Here is a 19481-nt window from a genome sequence, read left to right on the forward strand (position 1 = left end):
AAGTCACTTCACGAGGAACACAATGAGAGACAATGCTTGTTTGTTTGGTTATGATTCTAAATTATATTGGCCGCACGTATTGTTTGCTTATCATTCTAAATTATATTCTTGTGGTATGATTGAGGTTGTGGTATGATTGAGAGTGAGATGTGCCAGAGGCCTCTGGGTGTGCAATTGTGCTGTGTGTGTGCGAGTGTGCTATGTACTGTGTTAGTGAGAGCGTGCTTATTGCCATAGTGCAGGTTGCCATAGTGCAGGCTGAAATCATAGGAAATTAGTGCCGGCAAAAAAATCATAGGAAAATGAAGGACGAAGTAGCCCTAGATTCATTACAGTGCTTTTTAGAAAAATGGGGAGTCGATTGTAAGCAACTAGCAGGACTAGTTGCGATCGGTCGAGCAAAATCATATTTCACAAGTATGGAGTCAAGGACTGGGGGCTTTGGGAGCTGAAGCAAAATCTAATAATCCGATGTGGAATAATGACACTGCAAAGGCTCTGCCACCTGGCATGTTTTTGACTTGCGGGGATCGTGCATGGCAAGGAATACCTGCCAATGCGTTTGGGGGTCCATGTTATCTAGGGCGACTCACATTGTTCGCCCCGGACTTACACAGTCTCCGGAACCAGAGCTTGTCGCAGAGATCCAAATGAGCTCTTAAGACTTTAGGTTCTGACTGTGACGATGGTGTAGAATTATGGGGCGCTGCTGAGAGAATATTTGCTTCATTAGTTCCAGCAGTGGGAACTGCACATGCTTTGGCTAGCATTAATAAGCTTGCTTGTTGGGCTGTTAAGCAATCAAATGTAACAACTGAAATTATTACCGAAATGGCACAAGATATGGATAGTCTTAGGCATGTTGTGTTACAAAATAGGGCTGCAATTGATTTTTTGCTTTTAGCGCAAGGACATGGATGTGAAGATTTTGAAGGAATGTGTTGTTTCAATCTTTCAGATCATGGTCAATCGATTCATGACCAGTTGAAATGGTTGATGGAGCACACAAAGAAAATTACAGTACAACCTAGTTGGCTTGACAATTGGTTGCAGTCCATCTTTGGGGGGTCTGTCTAACTGGTTAGTGAGTCTAATCAAAGAGGGATTTCGCTTTCTGCTTATAGTTATATTGATAAAAATAGCTGCGCAAATAATTTTTGGTTGCTTAACTAAGAAGCTTGAACAAGTCACAGAAAAGGTATTAGTAGTCCAAAATAAAAACGGGGGAATTGTAGAGGGATGGTTAACTGAGATAGGTCACGTAGACATAAAACAGCTGAATCTTTACGAGTTGGACAAACATCGCACACAACTTGTCTGAGCCAATCAGACACAAGGACACAATATCCGTTGGTGGTTTGGGAAAGTACCGACTGTGTTATTTCGGTCGAAAGGATGAGGAAGAAGCTGATAAGATAAGGACGTAGGGAGACCAATCATGAGCTTAACTTTTGTAATATGTATGAGCTAATTATATGTTAAGGAATAAAAGGCGTCTGAGCTATCCAATAAATCGAAGCTTGCTGATCATATCACTCATATTGAGTGTCCCTGTCTTCCTTCCGTCGACAACACTCTGGCATGCTAGTGATTGCTGGTTCTCTGTTTTTGCAAGTGACGATGAACGTGTTTGACGTAATTCCATTTGAAAAAGTTCCAGTTACTTGACTGGTCGTGTTGTTATTTCAATATTAAAAGCTGTAGCAAAAGCATGGGGATTGTTGCTTCTAGAAACACCCCAGGTCTCTTGTCTGTCCTCTGCATGATGTTCAGGTAAAGCAGATTTAAAAAAAAAAAAAAAACACAAATAAACAAACAAAACAAAACAAACAAACAAACAAAAAAACCAGCTACTGCTCCTCCTGCTCTGCTCCTACTTCCTTGTGCTTTGTCCCTCCCCTTTTCCAGGTGATAGGGTTTGGATATTGGGCGGGGCCAAATGGTATATGAGCCCCAGGCATGACATCAGAGAGCTCCTTCTGCCTGGGCTGCTCTTTGGGGTCAGTGCTTTGTTTTTCCTTCAGTCGGTTGCCGGGTTCTCTAGGCAGGCTGGAGTCTATGGATTTCTGGAATTCTAAGTCCTTGGAATTCACTTAATAGAGGGATATTTAGTAAAGGCTGCTGGCTCACTGTTTTTGGGGATGGTTGGGATACGCTCCTGTGTTTGATCTGTATTTTAATCTCTAGATGAATCAACCCAGTTGTGTAACTCTCCAGAGGACTAAAACCAGCTTGATTACATGCTAGAAGAGGCTTGACCGCGTTGGTGCAGTATTACCAAGAGACTGAGCAGGGTCACCTTTTTCATCTGCAAAGGGTATGTCTGTCATTACCCCTGCCGGGGCTGCTATGCATTCATGGTCTTGTGGCATTTGTGGACTTCATTTTTTTTTTTTTTTTTTTTTTATTTGTCTGGCTCTGGTCTCTGTGTTTGATTCCTCTGCATGTGCCGCACTGTTTGCGTATCCATTGTGGATGTGACCTTCTCTCTTTGTTTCTTGTAGCTCAGGGCGTAGGCACGGGAGCTTGAACGAAGCATGAGGGTGAGTGGACGGCAGTGGGGGCCCCGAGTTGGTCGGTGGACTGTGTGAGTCTGCTTCAGCTGTCGGGCCGGCTTTGCAAGTGCCTTGCGACAGCAGAGTACGTTTCCTGCCACGTTTCTGACACGTGCCAGACGTCAGCGGTTCCCGTTCCTGAAATGCTGGAGATGCTCGGAGCACAAGAGGAGCTGGGAGCATGATGCATCTCCTTGGGATGTTAGGTGAGCGAAGCGGTGGTACTGGGTTGGAGCACGTGGCTCTGGGGCTTCTTGGCTGTTGCAGCAGGGGAGGAAAGGAGTGGGTATAGACTGTTTTGTGGATTGTCATGTGTGTCTGTTCTTTCTCCCTGGTCTAAGCCCCGTGACCTTGCTTCGGCACACTGAATGGAAGTGCTAAGCCTGGATCGGGAAGGTGAGTGGAGAAAAGTTGGAAAACAGGTATTGTTTTTGGTGTAGAAGTCTCTTGATGCATCTCTGGGTGACTCCTCTCTTTCAGGGACGAAGAAGGTACTGGGAACATCCTAGCTGCCCTCTGTGGTCCACGTTGATGGTTGATTCTGAGCCCTGAGAATTAAGTCCAGGGGCAAATACTGCATGTTGGGGAGTTGTTTAAAGGGCGTCTATCTGATTTCAGTAGCGGAGCAGGTCAGTTGACTACTGTTTTGTTTCTGAGGAGGTTGTTTCACTGGAAGAAATTTGGCTGGTGTGCTGGCGCCTGATGGCACTTCATTTCTGCTGGTGAAGAGGAGCCTTGTGCCTGAAGCAATGTCCTGGCTAGTCTTTGTGTTCCTTGGTGAGGATGGAACCTGCCTCCCAGCATTCCCAAGCTATGTTGGGGGGAGGGGCAAGTGCTATGTTTGAGTTGGGATTGTGAATGCACCCATAGGGCGAGGGTCTGTGCTTTTAAGTCATTGCTTTGGATGGGGCCTTTCAGGATTGATCAGATCAGGCAGAGAGATTATGTGTGGGGAGTTCTGTCACGTACAGTGTGAACACATAGCAGGCAGGGCAGTCCCAGCTTGTCATCTGTGTTCTGTGTTGTCTGTGCTGTACTGTGCTGTTGCTCTTGGTGCTCGGCAGGCCCTGGCTAAGTCATCCTGAGGGTACTGAACACTTGACATCATTGGAATATTGCTGATGTTCAACTGGGAGCTGAGCACCTCTCGTCTTGCAGTGGGAGCTTAAAGGAATCTCTTCTGTGTGTGTAATACTTGTTTGTATCAAACGTTTCTTGATATGATCAACATATATTTCATGCTCCTCAGGTCTTGATATCCACATTTCCTTCTTCCACTGGACAGATTAGATGGGCAACTTGGTAGCCACACCAAAGTTCCTAAATGCTTGTTTCATCATCGTAGGGCTGACGCAAGCACTTGTCTTGCAGTTGCTGCTTGAAGTGCAGATCTGTTTCAGGTCTTGTGCATCATATTCGGTTTGAGATGGCGTCTGTTTCCATCCTCACTCTTGCAGAAGACATCGGGGCCGCATCAGGAGCTCTTGCTTGGGAATTGATTTCCTAAGTGTCGTCTTATGGGGTTTTCAGTCCCCATCCTTCTGGTCTGTTGTCTTGAAGGCAGGCTTTTTAGGCCTCCATCATCCCAGTTCTGGCAGTTGCTTGCAGTTTCATGTCGTGACATTTGAGTCTCCTCTAGGGTCTGGTGCAGAGCACCTGTTCTGACTTGCTGTTGCCATAGGGCTTCCCTCTGGGGCTCACTTTTTCTTGCGCCTTGTGTTGTGTGTTTTGTTTGTAGTGTTTGTGGCGTGGCTGTGTGTGTATGTGTTTGGTCTGGAGCTGTCCTGCCTGGCAGTTAGTGATGACAGCTAACGTGGTAGTGCATGGGTGTGCTAATACATTGTCTGGACTGTTTTGGCAAAGACATCCGGTCTGCCTCTGGGCACGTACTGAAGGGCAGCAGGCACAGTCATCTCAGTGTTGTTTGTCACATGTTGGGGGGGGGAGAGTATATCTGCTTGTGAGCAGCTGTTTGCATAGTGCTTGAATGGTGTGCTTGAGGAGGTCTGTCGAATCTTGAAAGCTTACAGATATGGGGTTTTTGAAAGTTTTATTTTTATTTCTCTCCTGTCCCCAGTAGAGTGTAAACCTTTGGAGGAACCTGTCGCAGGAAAGAGCTCCTTCTGGAACTGTTCAGCGCTCCGTAGGCAGCTCGGTGACTGGCTTGGTCTACTTCTGAGGTGCTGAGGCAAGGGGGCTGCTGTTTAGAAATTATAATATTGTAAATGGGGTTCCTTGTGTTGTTGAGGGATGGGTACTACTGCTGGTAGCTGAATCGTTATCTTGTGACTGTTCTCATTTGTTTAAGGTGAAACAGTGCACAACACAGGACTTGACCAGAGCTGCTTTTGGCAAGGTGAGCGATGAACAGATGTAGCAGGCACTTTAGGGGTGCAGTTGTCACTGCAGTTACTTAACTGCACAAAATACAGTAAAAATCCTGTTTATATTTCAGGGGTGTTGTAGCTGGCCTAAGAGAGCAGATGGAAGCACCTGCCTCGAGGGCAGGTGAGGGGGCCGAGGTAAGGGAGCAGATGAGAGTAACTGTCCTAGCTGTGCTGTGTCTTTGGATGCTGCTTCAGCCTATGCTTTTCTTTTTCTTTCACAGATGTCTCGCACAGGTTCAGAGGGGCCAAGCTGCACTCTGAAGAGCAGCACGGGAAGGGCGGGCTGTTTGTGAGCTGGATTGGAGCAGAACTGCCAAGTAGCACAAGGTGACTGCGAAGGGTATCCATCTTGCTTTGCAGATGCCATGGCAGGCTCTCCACAGAAGCAGTTGAGGATTTGAGAAGAAGTTGCAGATCATCGAGGAGCGACATGTGCAGGGATGGCTAGAAAATGGTATGGTCGCTTTCTCTTCTGTTTATCAGGTGTCCCAGGCAATGTGGGCTGTGATGTTAGTCTTTAGAATCTGAACAAAGCAGGTGCTGATGGCGGTTGTCTTTGGTAGGCAAAGAGTTGCCCGAAGCCCTGTCCTGTGTAGCTTGAGCATGCCTCCCTGAGGATGAGGCGTCCTTTCTATCAGTTCCCAAAACTGTGTTGAGGCTGAAATGCTGCGTCTGTGTTTGGGTTGGGGTTGCACCTTGGTGAGTGTAGGGATGGGTTTTAAGTGGGTGCAGCGGAGGGCCCGGTCCCAGTGTCCTGTAGTGTGTTTTGACCCATCAGCATAGCCTTTTAGTTCTCAGATAGCCTGCTGATGTAAGTGATTTTTCCTGTGAGTGGAATGGAATTGACTTTTTTTTTGGCGTGTAATCTATTCTGCTCCTAGATTTTTCTTTCTACATAAATAAAAGTTTGAGTTAATTCCAGCAGGAAAAGCTTCAGTTACTTACTTGGTGGTAATGTCCTTCCAACATTCAAAGCTGCAGCGAAAGCATGGGGATTGTTGCTTCTAGAAACACCCCAGTTCTCCTGTCTGCCCTCTGCATGCTGTTGAGCTAAGCATTATAAGTAAGTTAATAAAACCACAGCTGCTGCTCCTCCTCTTTCTGCTTTTTTTGTGCTTTCCCCCTGCACTTTCCCAGGTGATTGGCTTCAGGTTCCAGGTTGGACCTAATAGTAACCGAGTTGCAGGTATACCAACAGAGAGCTCCTTCTGCCTGGGCTGCTCTTTGGGGTAAGTGCTTTGTTTTTCCTTCAGTCAGTTGCAGGGTTCTTTAGGTGGGTCAGAGTCTATGGACTGATGCATTTTCAAGTAGAAACCGGTATGAATGTCTTTTTGAGGTGGCAACTGGCAGGATCTGTCATTGTAAAGCAATCTAGTAGTAGGTGCCTGTATTGCATGCAGCTCTTGCTCAGGTGAGTAATTGTTATATCAGTGTTACGGATAGTATGGTGATGTTATTTTGTGTGTTTGCTTTGTGGTTCTGGGTCCCTTATGATTTTTGCAGAATTACGGGGCTTTTTTTGAGACTTTGCCTTTATGTCAAATCTTATGAAAGTCACAACCTTGGTGGCAAAGTGATGGAGCGTGGTGTCGTGGTTTAACCCGACCGGCAGCTAAACACCACGCAGCCGTTCGCTCACCCTCCCCCCTCCCTCTCTGGGACGGGGGAGAGAAATGGAAAGTGAAGCCCGTGAGTTGAGATAAAGACAGTTTAATAAGACAGGAAAAAAAAATAACAAAAATAATAATAACAATAATAATAATGATGATACAATGGGGATAATACGAAAGTAATAATAGTATGTACAAACAAGTGATGCACAATGCAATTGCTCACCACCCGCTGACCGATGCCCAGCCTAACCCCGAGCAGTCCGGCCCCCTCCCCCCGGCTAGCCACCCCTATATATTGTTTAGCATGACGTCAGATGGTATGGAATACCCCTTTGGCTAGTTTGGGTCACCTGTCCTGGGTCTGTCCCCTCCCAGCTCTTACTGCACCCCCCAGCCTGCCCGTTGGCAGGACAGAGCAAAGGCTGAGATGTCCTTGGCTTAGTATAAGCACTGCTCTGCAACAATTAAAGCATCGGGGTGTTATCAGCACTCTTCTCATTCTAAGCCAAAACACAGCATTCCACCAGCTACTAGGAAGAAAATTAATTCTGTGCTAACTGAAACCAGGACACGTGGTTTAGGAGAAATGTATCATGGAGGCTCCCTGTGTGAGCATGTATCTGAAAATGGCAGCATTGGGCATATAAGCAGTGGTCTTTCTCAGGGTTAGGGGCGGTTTGTTATATTTCTGGAGCTTTTGCCTGTGTGTTTGCTGTCTGTCGAGTCTTTAGACCATAAAGCCTTCTAGGCTTTATGTGCGTGGAATTCACATATTTGAGGTATGTTTACGAGGGGTTGCCAGGTACGTTGTTTTTGGGAAACCGTGGGGTACGGTTTCTTGACCGCATAAGTGCAGTAGTGCCTAGAGAGTGAGCAGGGTCACCTGCTTCATGTCTAAAGAATAAGTCTGTTGGGGCACATTTCGGCGCGGCGCCGCCCGGGCACGTTTCGGCGCGGCGCCGCCCGGGCACATTTCGGCGCGGCGCCGCCCGGGCACATTTCGGCGCGGCGCCGCCCGGGCACATTTCGGCGCGGCGCCGCCCGGGCACATTTCGGCGCGGCGCCGCCCGGGCACATTTCTCAGGTGGAGCTACTGAGCAGGTGAGATAAAGGAGTTGGGAACAGAGAGGTATTGCACAACTGTATGTTGCATTAGTAGTAGCGAGCGTTGTGCAGGAGGTGGGTATTAGCTCTGGTGTAGAGGGATGGTTAACTGAGATAGGTCACATAGACATAAAACAGCTGAATCTTCACGATTTGGACAAACATTGCACACAACTTGTCTGAGCCAATCAGACACAAGGACACAATATTCGTTTGCAGTTTGGGAAAGTACCGACTGTGTTATTTCGGTCGAAAGGATGAGGAAGAAGCTGATAAGATAAGGACGTAGGGGGACCAATCATGAGCTTAACTTTTGTAATATGTATGAGCTAATTATATGTTAAGGAATAAAAGGCGTCTGAGCTATCCAATAAATCGAAGCTTGCTGATCATATCACTCATATTGAGTGTCCCTGTCTTCCTTCCGTCGACAACACTCTGGCATGCTAGTGATTGCTGGTTCTCTGTTTTTGCAAGTGACAATGAACGTGTTTGACGTAATTCCATTTGAAAAAGTTCCAGTTACTTGACTGGTCGTGTTGTTATTTCAATATTAAAAGCTGTAGCAAAAGCATGGGGATTGTTGCTTCTAGAAACACCCCAGGTCTCTTGTCTGTCCTCTGCATGATGTTCAGGTAAAGCAGATTTAAAAAAAAAACACAAATAAACAAACAAAACAAAACAAACAAAAAAAACCAGCTACTGCTCCTCCTGCTCTGCTCCTACTTCCTTGTGCTTTGTCCCTTCCCTTTTCCAGGTGATAGGGTTTGGATATTGGGCGGGGCCAAATGGTATATGAGCCCCAGGCATGACATCAGAGAGCTCCTTCTGCCTGGGCTGCTCTTTGGGGTAAGTGTTTTGTTTTCCTTCAGTCAGTTGCAGGATTCTCTAGGCAGGCTGGAGTCTATGGATTTCTGGATTTCTAAGTGCTTGGAATTCACTTAACAGAGGAATACTTAGTAGAGGTTGCTGGCTCTTTTTTTTTTTTTTTTTTGATGGTGGGATGCTCTTCTTTTTTTGAGCTATATTTTAATCTCTAGATGTATAAACCTACTTGTGTAATTTTCCAGAGGACTAAAACCAGCTTCATTTCATGCTACATGTGGCTTGGCAGTGTAGATGCAGCATTACCAAGAGCCTGAGCAGGGTTGTATCAGAGTCTGCTCTTTCCTCTGCAAAGGGTATGTCTGTGATTACCTCTGCAGGGGCTGCTGTGCGTGCACGTCTTTTTGGCATTTATGGATCTCAGATAGTGTTTTTTTTTGTGTGTGTGTATATTCTAAGCTTTTATTTTTTGAGGGGCAAATAGTGTGTGTGATGAGCGTGGTTGGCAGGAGGAGGTGGGGAGCTGCTCAGGACTGGTAGGTTTGGTTTCTCAGAGTGTGCGGCAGCCTTCCTGTGCGATGCGACTGATTGTTGGGCAGGAATGTTCCAGTTTGTGTGTCTTAGCCATTGTAGCTTGTGTAGTGTGTGTTGTGTGGCCCGGGCAGAGTTTGCTGTGGTGCTGTGAGTGAAGAATCTGAGTTAGAGCTGGTGAGCAGCTGAACTACAGGAGCTGGGAAGAGAGAGGTATTGCAGTAGGTACGCTGTGGCTGTGAGGTGCCTCAGAGTGTGTGTTTCTCTTGTGTCTGCAGGTGCTTTGTGCAGTCGTGGACAGGAAAGGGAAATCCTCATGTCACGAAGCTCTGAGGGAAGGTGAGTGTTGTCAGCCTGGTCATCCCTTATCTGAAGCGAAGGGAAGACGCTCAGGTGTTTCCCTGTGAGGGTCCGAGGTGAGGCTGTGTGGGATAGAGGAGCAGTGTGGCAGGTGTGTGCTTGCAAGAAGAGTGGTCATTTTGTCCTTTTGTTTTCCCAGGTGGTGTGGATGACGCTGGCTGCACTGTTGGAGCTTGGACTCGGAGAGGAACACGTGAGCACAATCGTATGTTGCATCAGTAGTGGTCAGCATTGTGGAGAAGGTGAGCAATGGGGCCGGCGTCCTAGTGAATGCTGGTACTCTGTTTTTGCAGCTGATGATGAGCCTGGCAATTGACTAAGATGACAATCAGTGCCTGCGCGTTTCTTGAAGCGGAGGGACTTTACCATTCAGCAACCTGAGAGCTAAGTTGGGGGGCACCTGGTATTTGCATATCTGGGGTGGCTAATGGGAGGTGGGAGTCAGAGCAGCATGGAGCCAGCTGGCTGACTAGACTTGGTTCCACGGTGAGGGTGGCTCAGGCTGGGTCATGTTCAGGCTGCTTGTGGCTGGGTCACCAGGCTAATAGAAGAGGCGGGATTATTTTGTAGAGTGAGTGCGCGCGCCAGGCAGGACAGTTTCCTTCTGTTTGTCTGTCTTGTGTTGCTTCTGCGATGTCTGTTCTGTGCTTCTCGGGTCTTGATATCCTCCTAGATTTTGACACTGGACTGACTAGACAGGCGACTTGGTAGCGGTGCTGAAGGGCCTCAATGCATGTTTTGTCATCATGACTCTGATCTGAGCACTTCTTGTGTTGCAGTCACTGCTTAAAGAGCAGGTCTGTTTCAGGTCTTGTGCATCATATTCGGTTTGAGATCGCGTCTGTTTCCATCCTCACTCTTGCAGAAGACATCGGGGCCGCATCAGGAGCTCTTGTTGGGAATTGAATTCCTAAGCGTCGTCTTAAGGGCTTTTCAGTCCCCATCCTTCTGGTCTGTTGTCTTGAAGGCAGGCTTTTTAGGCCTCCATCATCCCAGTTCTGGCAGTTGCTTCCAGTCGCGTGTCGTGACATTTGAGTCTCTCCTTGGGTCTGGTGCAGAGCACCTATTCTGACTTGCTGTTGCCATAGAGCTTCCCTATGGGGGCTCACTTTTTCTTGTGCCTTGTGTTGTGTGCTTTGTAGTGTTTGTGGCGTGGCTGTGTGTGTATGTGTTTGGTCTGGAGCTGTCCTGCCTGGCAGTTAGTGATGACAGCTAACGTGGCAGTGCATGGGTGTACTAATACATTGTCTGGACTGTTTTGGCAAAGGCATCCGGTCTGCCTCTGGGCACGTACTGAAGGGCAGCAGGCACAGTCATCTCTGTGGTGTTTGGCAGATGTGGAGGTGGGAGAGTATATCTGCTTGTGAGCAGCTGCTCGCATAAGTGCTTGAACGGTGTGCTTGAGGAGGTCTGTCGAATCTTGAAAGGTTACAGATATGGGGTTTTGAAATGTTTATTCTTATTTCTTTTCTGTCCCCAGTAGAGTGTAAACCTTTGGAACCTGTCACAGGAAAGAGCTCCATCTGGAACTGTTCAGCACTGGGTAGGCAGCTCAGTGACAGGCTTGATCTACTTCTGAGGTGCTGAGGTAATGGGGCTGCTGTTTTGAAACGATAATTTGTAAATGGGGTCCCTGCTGTTGTTGAGGGATGGGTACTAACGCTGGCCGCTGAATGATTATATTGTGACTGTTTTCATTTGTTAAAGCTGCATCACAGTGTACAACGTGGGACTTGAGCATAGCTGCTTTCAGCAAGGTGAGCGATGAACAGATGTAGCAGGTACTTTAGGGGTGCAGTTGTCACTGCAGTTAGTTAACTACACAAAATACAGTAAAAATCTTGTTTATATTTCAGAGGTGTGTTGTAGCTGGCTTAAGAGAGCAGATGGAAGCATCTGCCTCGAGGGCAGGTGAGGGGGCCGAGGTAAGGGAGCAGATGAGAGTAACTGTCCTAGCTGTGCTGTGGCTTTGGATGCTGCTTAGGCCTATGCTTTTCTTTTTGTTTCACAGGTGTGTCGCACAGGCTCAGAGGGGCTAAGCTGCACTCTAAAGAGCAGCACAAGAAGGGCAGGCTGTTTGTGAGCTGGATTGGAGCAGAACTGCCAAGTAGCACAAGGTGACTGCGAAGGGTATCCATCTTGCTTTGCAGGTGCCATGGCAGGCTCTCCACAGAAGCAGTTGAGGATTTGAGAAGAGGTTGCAGATCATCAAGGAGCAACACATGCAGGGACGGCTTGAAAACGGTATGGCTGCTTTCTCTTCTGTTTATCAGGTGTCCCAGGCAATGTGGGCTGTGATGTTAGTCTTTAGAATCTGAACAAAGCAGGTGCTGATGGCTGTCTTCTTTGGTAGGCAAAGAGGTGCCCAAAGCCCTGTCCTGTGTAGCCTGAGCACACCTTGCTGAGGATGAGGTGTCCTTTCTACCAGTTCCGAAAACTGTGTTGAAGCTGAAATGCTGCGTCTGTGTTTGCGTTGGGGTTGTACCTTGGTGAGTGTAGGGATGGATTTTAAGTGGGTGCAGCGGAGGGCCTGGACCCAGTGTCCTGTAATGTGTTTTAACACATCAGCATAGCCTTTTGGTTCTCAGCTTACTGAAGTAAGTGATTTTTCCTGTGAGTGGAATGGAATTGAATTCTTTTTTGGCATGTAATCAGTTCTGCTCCTAGACTTTCTTTCTATGTAAATAAAAGCTTGAGCTAATTCCAGATAAAAAAAAAAAAAATCAGCTACTTGCTTGGTCATTTTGTCCTTTTAATATTCAAAGCTGTAGCAAAAGCATGGGGATTGTTGTGGAGGAATGGTTAAGTGAGGTAGGACACGTGGATGTTGAGCAGTTAGGAGGTCATGGGCTAGGGAGGTACCGTACTCAACTCATATGAGCCTGGGCACGTGCGCAGCCGGTTGAGAACCAATCAGGCCCAAGGACACGATGCCCTTGTGTGGTTGGGAAAGTCCCTAAGGCAGGACGGTAGCTAAAAGAGGGAGGAACTAACTGACAAGATAGGAAAGTGTTAGCCAATCCTGAGCTTAGTTTTTGCAATATGTATGAGTTGATTATGTTCGAACTAGATAAAAGGCGACTGAGCTATCCATTAAAGTTGAAGTTCACTGTTCACTCATATTGAGCGTCTGTGTCTTCCTTCTGTCGACAACAAATAGCGCCCGAACAGGGACCGATCTGAACGGGATTTGGACACTGCTGGCGGTGATCCTGGGCCACGGTTGGACAGAATAAGGGAGGAACCGGTCCTGCAACGCAGCCCAGGAGGTGGAAGGGACAAGAATCCCCTCACCCGCGTCGGGAAGGTGAAAGGGACGTGGAGTCCCCGCACCCGGGAGAGGATCCCGCCGGTCACGCGTCGCCGAGGTCTGAAAGGTGAAAGGGACGAAAACTTGGAGTCCCCGCACCCACAGCTCGGAAGGTGGAAGGGAGTCCCCGCACCTGGGATGAGCCTATAAAGGGTCCCGCCGGAGAAGCGCCGCCGAGGTCTTTGCAAAGGCTGCAACTGACGTATATAAAGGTATGGAGAGAAGCGGCGTATGCTTTGCTCGAATGCTTTTTAGAAAAGCGGATCACTTCAGATATAGACTGCAAAAAGGATTTACCAGGATTATTAGCATATGGAGTAATGCAGGGTTGTTTTATCAATCCTGATACAGTTTTTGAACAAACAGAGTGGCGTAAATTTGGGGACAAATTGTTTGATGAAGTTATTAATGAAAATAAGGCTGCTAAAAAATTATTGAAGCCTTGGAGAGCAGTCACTAATGCCTTAGTTATACATCAGGCTGAGCAGAGAGTCGCTACTGCTGCTACAGAGCGACTGGGATTGCCGGGAAGTGTTGGAGCTGGGGATTGCCCACTGCCGCCTTCAGTGAGAACGATAACGCTGCCTCAGGGGGCTACGGGGCAGTGGGAGCCTCCCCCCCCCTCAGTCACCGCCACGAGCAGTGCTGCGCTCGGAGTTCCGCGGAATCGAACGGCAGCTGACCCTCACCGTGTGGCGAGTCGGCACAGAGCAGAGGGACGGACATCAGGACCCTGCAGCCTGTCTGATGTAACCATGGAAGCAGCGGCGGCTGTACTGCTTCTCTCTGGCATTCTTTTTATAAGAGGTTTACCTTGCAATGAAAAAGGGATACTAACTGGAGTGTTAATAATTGTATGTGTTATTCTTAAATGTCCAGGTATTTTGTGTTGAAAGTATTTGTGTAAGGGTAAGGTTTTAATACCAAGTGTTGCAAGTCACTTCACGAGGAACACAATGAGAGACAATACTTGTTTGTTTGCTTATCATTCTAAATTATATTCGTGTGGTATGATTGAGGTTGTGGTATGATTGAGAGTGAGATGTGCCAGAGGCCTCTGGGTGTGTGAGTGTGCTGTGTACTGTGTTAGTGAGAGCGCATTTATTGCCATAGTGCAGGCTGAAATCATAGGAAATTAGTACTGGTTGAGCAAAATCATGTTTCACAAGTATGGAGTCATTGTGCGAAGTAGCCACTTGGAGAAACTTAAGGGAACGTACTGTTTAAAACTTTTTGATCGTAATGAGTCAATTCACAAATCCATTACTTTCTTGAAAGAGCACATGAGAGAGTCAATATGGTATCAATCCTTTCAATCAATGGTTCACTGATTTGTTTGAAACAATGCATAGATGGTTACTGGGATTAGTCAAAGAGGGATTAAGGATTTTGTTCACTGTGGTGTCAATCATCATTGCATGTAGTATTGTGATAAATGTGGTTAAAGAGTTACTTGCAAAAATGTTATAAAATGTTATAGAGATTTTGAAGTGGTGCCAGAAACAGGTACCCAGTGGATCACTGCAAAGTGGACTGAAGCAGCTTTAGAATCTGCACACGCCGAAGACGACCAGGAAGAGGTTCCTGATAATCATTCTGACAATGACGTGGGCTGTGACACCTCGACGACTATCAAGAACAGCCTTTGATCACCATCAAGTGATTAGGTTTAAGTGTGTTACTACTAAGTTGTGTTACTTACTATTAATTGTGTTACCATTAAGTGCTTACAGTAATTGTAGTGTTATTAGGGTTAAGTTGTATAGTTGTGTTATGTTAGGTACCCTTTCAGAATATGCTTGTTTGGGGTCCCGATAGGGGATCCAAAGGAACTGAGTGAAATGTTAGCACCATACTCTGCCCGTATTACTCTGCTTAATGGATCTTTTTCTGACTGTAGGAACTGCACACGCTTTGGCTAGCATAAATAAGCTTGCTTGTTGGGCTGTTAAACAGTCAAATGTAACCACACAAGTTCTTTCTGAAATGTCGCAAGACACGGAAAGCCTAAGGCACGCTGTGCTGCAAAATAGGGCCGCTATTGATTTCTTGTTCTTGGCTCAGGGACATGGGTGTGAAGATGTAGAAGGAATGTGTTGCTTTAATCTTTCCGACCATGGTCAGTCAATTCACGACCAGTTGAAATGGTTAAGGGATCATACACAAAAAATTGTAGTACAAGATAGTTGGTTTGAAGGTTGGCTTAAATCTGTTTTTGGGAACATGGGTGGATGGGTATTGTTAGTTAAAGAGGGACTTTGCTTTCTACTTATAATTATATTGATTATAATTGCTGCATATGTAACCTTTAACTGCCTAACTAAGAAACTAGAGCAACTCACAGAGAAGGTATTTGTAGCACAAAATAAAAATGGGGGAATTGTGGAGGAATGGTTAAGTGAGGTAGGACACGTGGATGTTGAGCAGTTAGGAGGTCATGGGCTAGGGAGGTACCGTACTCAACTCATATGAGCCTGGGCACGTGCGCAGCCGGTTGAGAACCAATCAGGCCCAAGGACACGATGCCCTTGTGTGGTTGGGAAAGTCCCTAAGGCGGGACGGTAGCTAAAAGAGGGAGGAACTAACTGACAAGATAGGAAAGTGTTAGCCAATCCTGAGCTTAGTTTTTGCAATATGTATGAGTTGATTATGTTCGAACTAGATAAAAGGCGACTGAGCTATCCATTAAAGTTGAAGTTCACTGTTCACTCATATTGAGCGTCTGTGTCTTCCTTCTGTCGACAACAGATTGTAGCTTCTAGAAACACCCCAGTTCTCATGTCTGCACTCTGCATGCTGTTGAGCTAAGCCTTATAAATAAGGTAATAAAACCACAGCTGCTGTTCCTCTTCTTTCTGCTTTTTTTGTGCTTTCCCCCTGCACTTTCCCATGTGATTGGCTTCAGGTTCCAGGTGGGACCTAATAGTAACTGAGTTGCAGGTGTGCCATCAGAGAGCTTCTTCTGCCTGGGCTGCTCTTTGGGGTAAGTGCTTTGTTTTTCCTTCAGTCAGTTGCAGGGTTCTTTAGGTGGGTCAGAGTCTATGGACTGATGCATTTTCAAGTAGAAACCGGTACGCATGTCTTTTTGAGGTGGCAACTGGTAGGATCTGTCATAGTAAAGCAATCTAAGTAGTAGGTGCCTGTATTGCACGCAGCTCTTCCTCAGGTGAGTAGTTATTACAGCAGTTTTACGGATAGTATGGTGATGTTATTTTGTGTGTTTGCTTTGTGGTTCTGGGTCCCTTATGATTTTTGCAGAATTACAGGGCTTTTTGTGAGTCTTTGCCTATATGTCAAATCTTATCAAAGTCACAACCTTGGTGGCAAAGTGATGGAGCAGGGTTTAGGAGAAATGTATCATGGAGGCTCCCTGTGTGAGCATGTATCTGAAAATGGCAGCATTGGGCATATAAGCAGTGGTCTTTCTCAGGGTTAGGGGCGGTTTGTTATATTTCTGGAGCTTTTGCCTGTGTTTGCTGTCTGTCGAGTCTTTAGACCATAAAGCCTTCTAGGCTTTATGTGCATGGAATTCACATATTTGAGGTATGTTTATGAGGGGTTGCCAGGTACGTTGTTTTTGGGAAACCGTGGGGTACGGTTTCTTGACCGCATAAGTGCAGTACTGCCAAGAGACTGAGCAGGGTCACCTTCTTCATCACTGAAGAATAAGTCTGTTGGGGCACATTTCAGCGCGGTGCTGCCCGGGCACATTTCTCAGTTGGAGCTACTGAGCAGGTGAGTTAAAGGAACCAGGAACAGAGAGGTATTGCACAATATGTTGCATTAGTAGTAGTGAGCGTTGTGCAGGAGGTGGGTATTAGCTCTGGCATGCTAGTGAATGCTGGTTCTCTGTTTTTGCAAGTGATGATGAACCTGTTTGACGTAATTCCATTTGAAAAAGTTCCAGTTACTTGACTGGTTGTGTTGTCCTTTTAATATTAAAAGCTGCAGCAAAAGCATGGGGATTGTTGCTTCTAGAAACACCCCAGGTCTCTTGTCCTCTGCATGTTGTTCAGGTAAAGCAGATTTAAAAAAAAAAAAAAAAAAAAAAGAAAATGAAAATCTGCTGCTCCTGCTCTGCTCCTACTTTCTTTTGCTTTGTCCCTCCCCTTTACAATGTGATTGGGTTTGGGTGCTGGGCAGGGCCAAATGGTATATGAGCCCCAGGCATGGCATCAGAGAGCTCCTTCTGCCTGGGCTGCTCTTTGGGGTAAGTGTTTTGTTTTCCCTCAGTCAGTTGCAGGGTTCTCTAGGCAGGCTGGAGTCTATGGATTTCTGGATTTCTAAGTCCTTGGAATTCACTTAACAGAGGGATAATTAGTAGAGGTTGCTGGCTCACTGTTCTTTGCGATGGTGGGATACGCTTCTGTTTTTTGAGCTATATTTTAATCTCTAGATGTACAAACCTACTTGTGTAATTTTCCAGAGGACTAAAACCAGCTTCATTTCATGCTACATGTGGCTTGGCAGTTTAGATGCAGCGTTACCAAGAGCCTGAGCAGGGTTGTATCAGAGTCTGCTCTTTCCTCTGCAAAGGGTATGTCTGTGATTACCTCTGCAGGGGCTGCTGTGCGTGCACGTCTTTTTGGCATTTATGGATCTCAGATGGTTTTTTTTTTTTGTGTGTGTATGTTCTAAGGTTTTGTTTTTTTGAGGGGCAAATAGTGTGTGTGATGAGCATGGTTGACAGGAGGAGGTGGGGAGCTGCTCAGGACTGGTAGGTTTGGTTTCTCAGAGTGTGCGGCAGCCTTCGGGTGCGATGTGACTGATTGTTGAGTCTCTCCTTGGGTCTGCTGTAGAGCACCTGTTCTGACTTGCTGTTGCCATAGGGCTTCCCTATGGGGGGTCACTTTTTCTTGTGCCTTGTGTTGTGTGCTTTGTAGTGTTTGTGGCGTGCCTGTGTGTGTATGTGTTTGGTCTGGAGCTGTCCTGCCTGGCAGTTAGCAATGACAGCTAACGTGGCAGTGCATGGGTGTACTAATACATTGTCCGGACTGTTTTGGCAAAGACATCCAGTCTGCCTCTGGGCACATGCTGAAGGGCAGCTGTCACAGTATATCTGTTTGCACACAACTGCTTGTTTACCTCTATTCATTTAATAAATTGTAAAATTTAATTGCAATCCAATTTGGGACCCAGTCATGTATGACAACTGGGGGCTTGTCCGGGAGGGCTTTGGTTCCTGAATTCTTACTTTATCTAGGAGAGGTGCCCCACCATTTGGTGGCTGCTGTTCGAGTCAGGTCGGGACTAATGGCATCTTGAACCTGAATAAAGGTAAGCAAAGGTTTTGATTTTTTTTCAGTTCCCTTGCTGGCTGCAGCACTATATTTTGCCCGTAATTCTGCGTGTGAAGATCTGAATGAAGACAATGGAGTCATAAGCGTTTAAAGCGTATACTGTTCTGTTGGGTGGGTTTCGGTTGCCTGTGTGTGTAAGAGTGTGACTGAGACGGAATTCAGTTCCGAAGCGATTGTGGAGGTCTTCTAACCACGGTTCCAATCTCCTGCTAGGGACTTGGCCAGTGAAGGAACGAAGGGATTCCTATAGGATTTGTGGGTGGGTGACAGATCTTAAATCCTCTGTAAGACACTCTTATTAAGGTAACCAAGGGCTGTGGGAATTGCCACAGTAACATTCCTAGATGGGTCAGACAAAATTGAAGACCAGGGACCAGAAGAAAGGGAGCAAATTACCAGACATACCACCAGAAAGTCCATTAGGAATAACGGTTAGAAATTGGAATGAGAGGGGCCCCAGAAAAGGAAAAAGTAAATAAAAAACGGTCCAGTATTGTGTGCTAGAATGGCCAAAGGAGCCTTTAACACCACATATCTTTCAGCCTGCTTTTGGATCCTTTGAAGACTGTATTTGTCAGGCCTTAAATACACATGTTAATTCGAGGGAACCTTTTTGCTGGGAAGAAAGTGATTATGCAGGATTATGGATCAGGAGGACTTCATGTCCTTTTCCAGCCTCAATATTTACACTAAAAGCAGATAAGAAATTTGAAGAAGAAGAACAGGAAAAAGAAAAAGATAATAAACGGGAGCCGTTGGATAACCTAACATCTCCCTATCCTAACAATCCACCTCCGGTGGCTGTGGTATCTCCAGCAGTACCACCGTTGCCCCAGCTTTCAACACCATCAGCACCAGAATGAGCCTGACCACCTGCTGCATGCACGAGAAGTAGAACTGCCGTATCTGAGAGAGCTCCTCTATATCCCTTAAGGGAGGTAACTGGTGTGTAACTGGGTTGGAGTTTTAACAGGGTTTTAATGGTTTCAGGGTTAGCGTGTTAGGGTTTTAGAGGTTTTTTTTTTGGGATGGAGTGTTGCTATGTTTTTTAGGGTTAGGGTCCTAGGGTTTTATTTTTGGTCAGTTACTTAGGGTTAGTGTGTTAAGATCCTTTTTTATTTATTTATTTTTTTTTCAGGTTAGGTTCTCCACGGTTAGGGTTTTGAGCGTCCTAGTTTTTTGGGTTATGGTGCTGAGCATCCTAATGTTTTGTGTTAGGGCTTTGGGTTTTAAGCATCCTAATTTTTGGGTTAGAGTTTAGTGTGTCTTCATGTTTTCAGTTTGTGCTTAGAGCGTCCTAAAGTTTAGGGTATTGGTTTGTGTTTTGAGCGTCCTAATGTTTAGAGTTAGGGTTTTGAGCATCCTACTGTTTTGGGGTTAGGGCTTCAAGCGTTCTAATTTTGTTGTTTAGGGCTTTGAGAATCCTAATGTTTTGGGTTTGGGTTTTGAGCATCTTAAGTGTTTGGGTTAGGGCTTTTAGGCATAGTACTTCAGGG

General features: G+C 46.3%; 1 long non-coding RNA gene across 2 annotated transcripts; it reads left to right on the top strand.

Annotated features, from left to right (window-relative positions):
• Positions 1–9292: 9292 nt before the first annotated feature.
• Positions 9293–15338, top strand: LOC311213719. Of its 2 annotated transcripts, XR_014618786.1 has the most exons (8): positions 9293–9354; positions 9515–9580; positions 9669–10963; positions 11083–11132; positions 11232–11300; positions 11526–11619; positions 11729–11864; positions 12536–15338. It is a non-coding gene; the product is annotated as an uncharacterized lncRNA (long non-coding RNA). The 2 variants fall into 2 exon arrangements; XR_014618787.1 differs by lacking the exon at positions 11729–11864.
• Positions 15339–19481: the final 4143 nt, after the last annotated feature.

Source organism: Netta rufina (genome assembly GCF_964035555.1).
Source record: "Netta rufina genome assembly, chromosome: 12".
Lineage (NCBI taxonomy): Eukaryota > Metazoa > Chordata > Aves > Anseriformes > Anatidae > Netta > Netta rufina.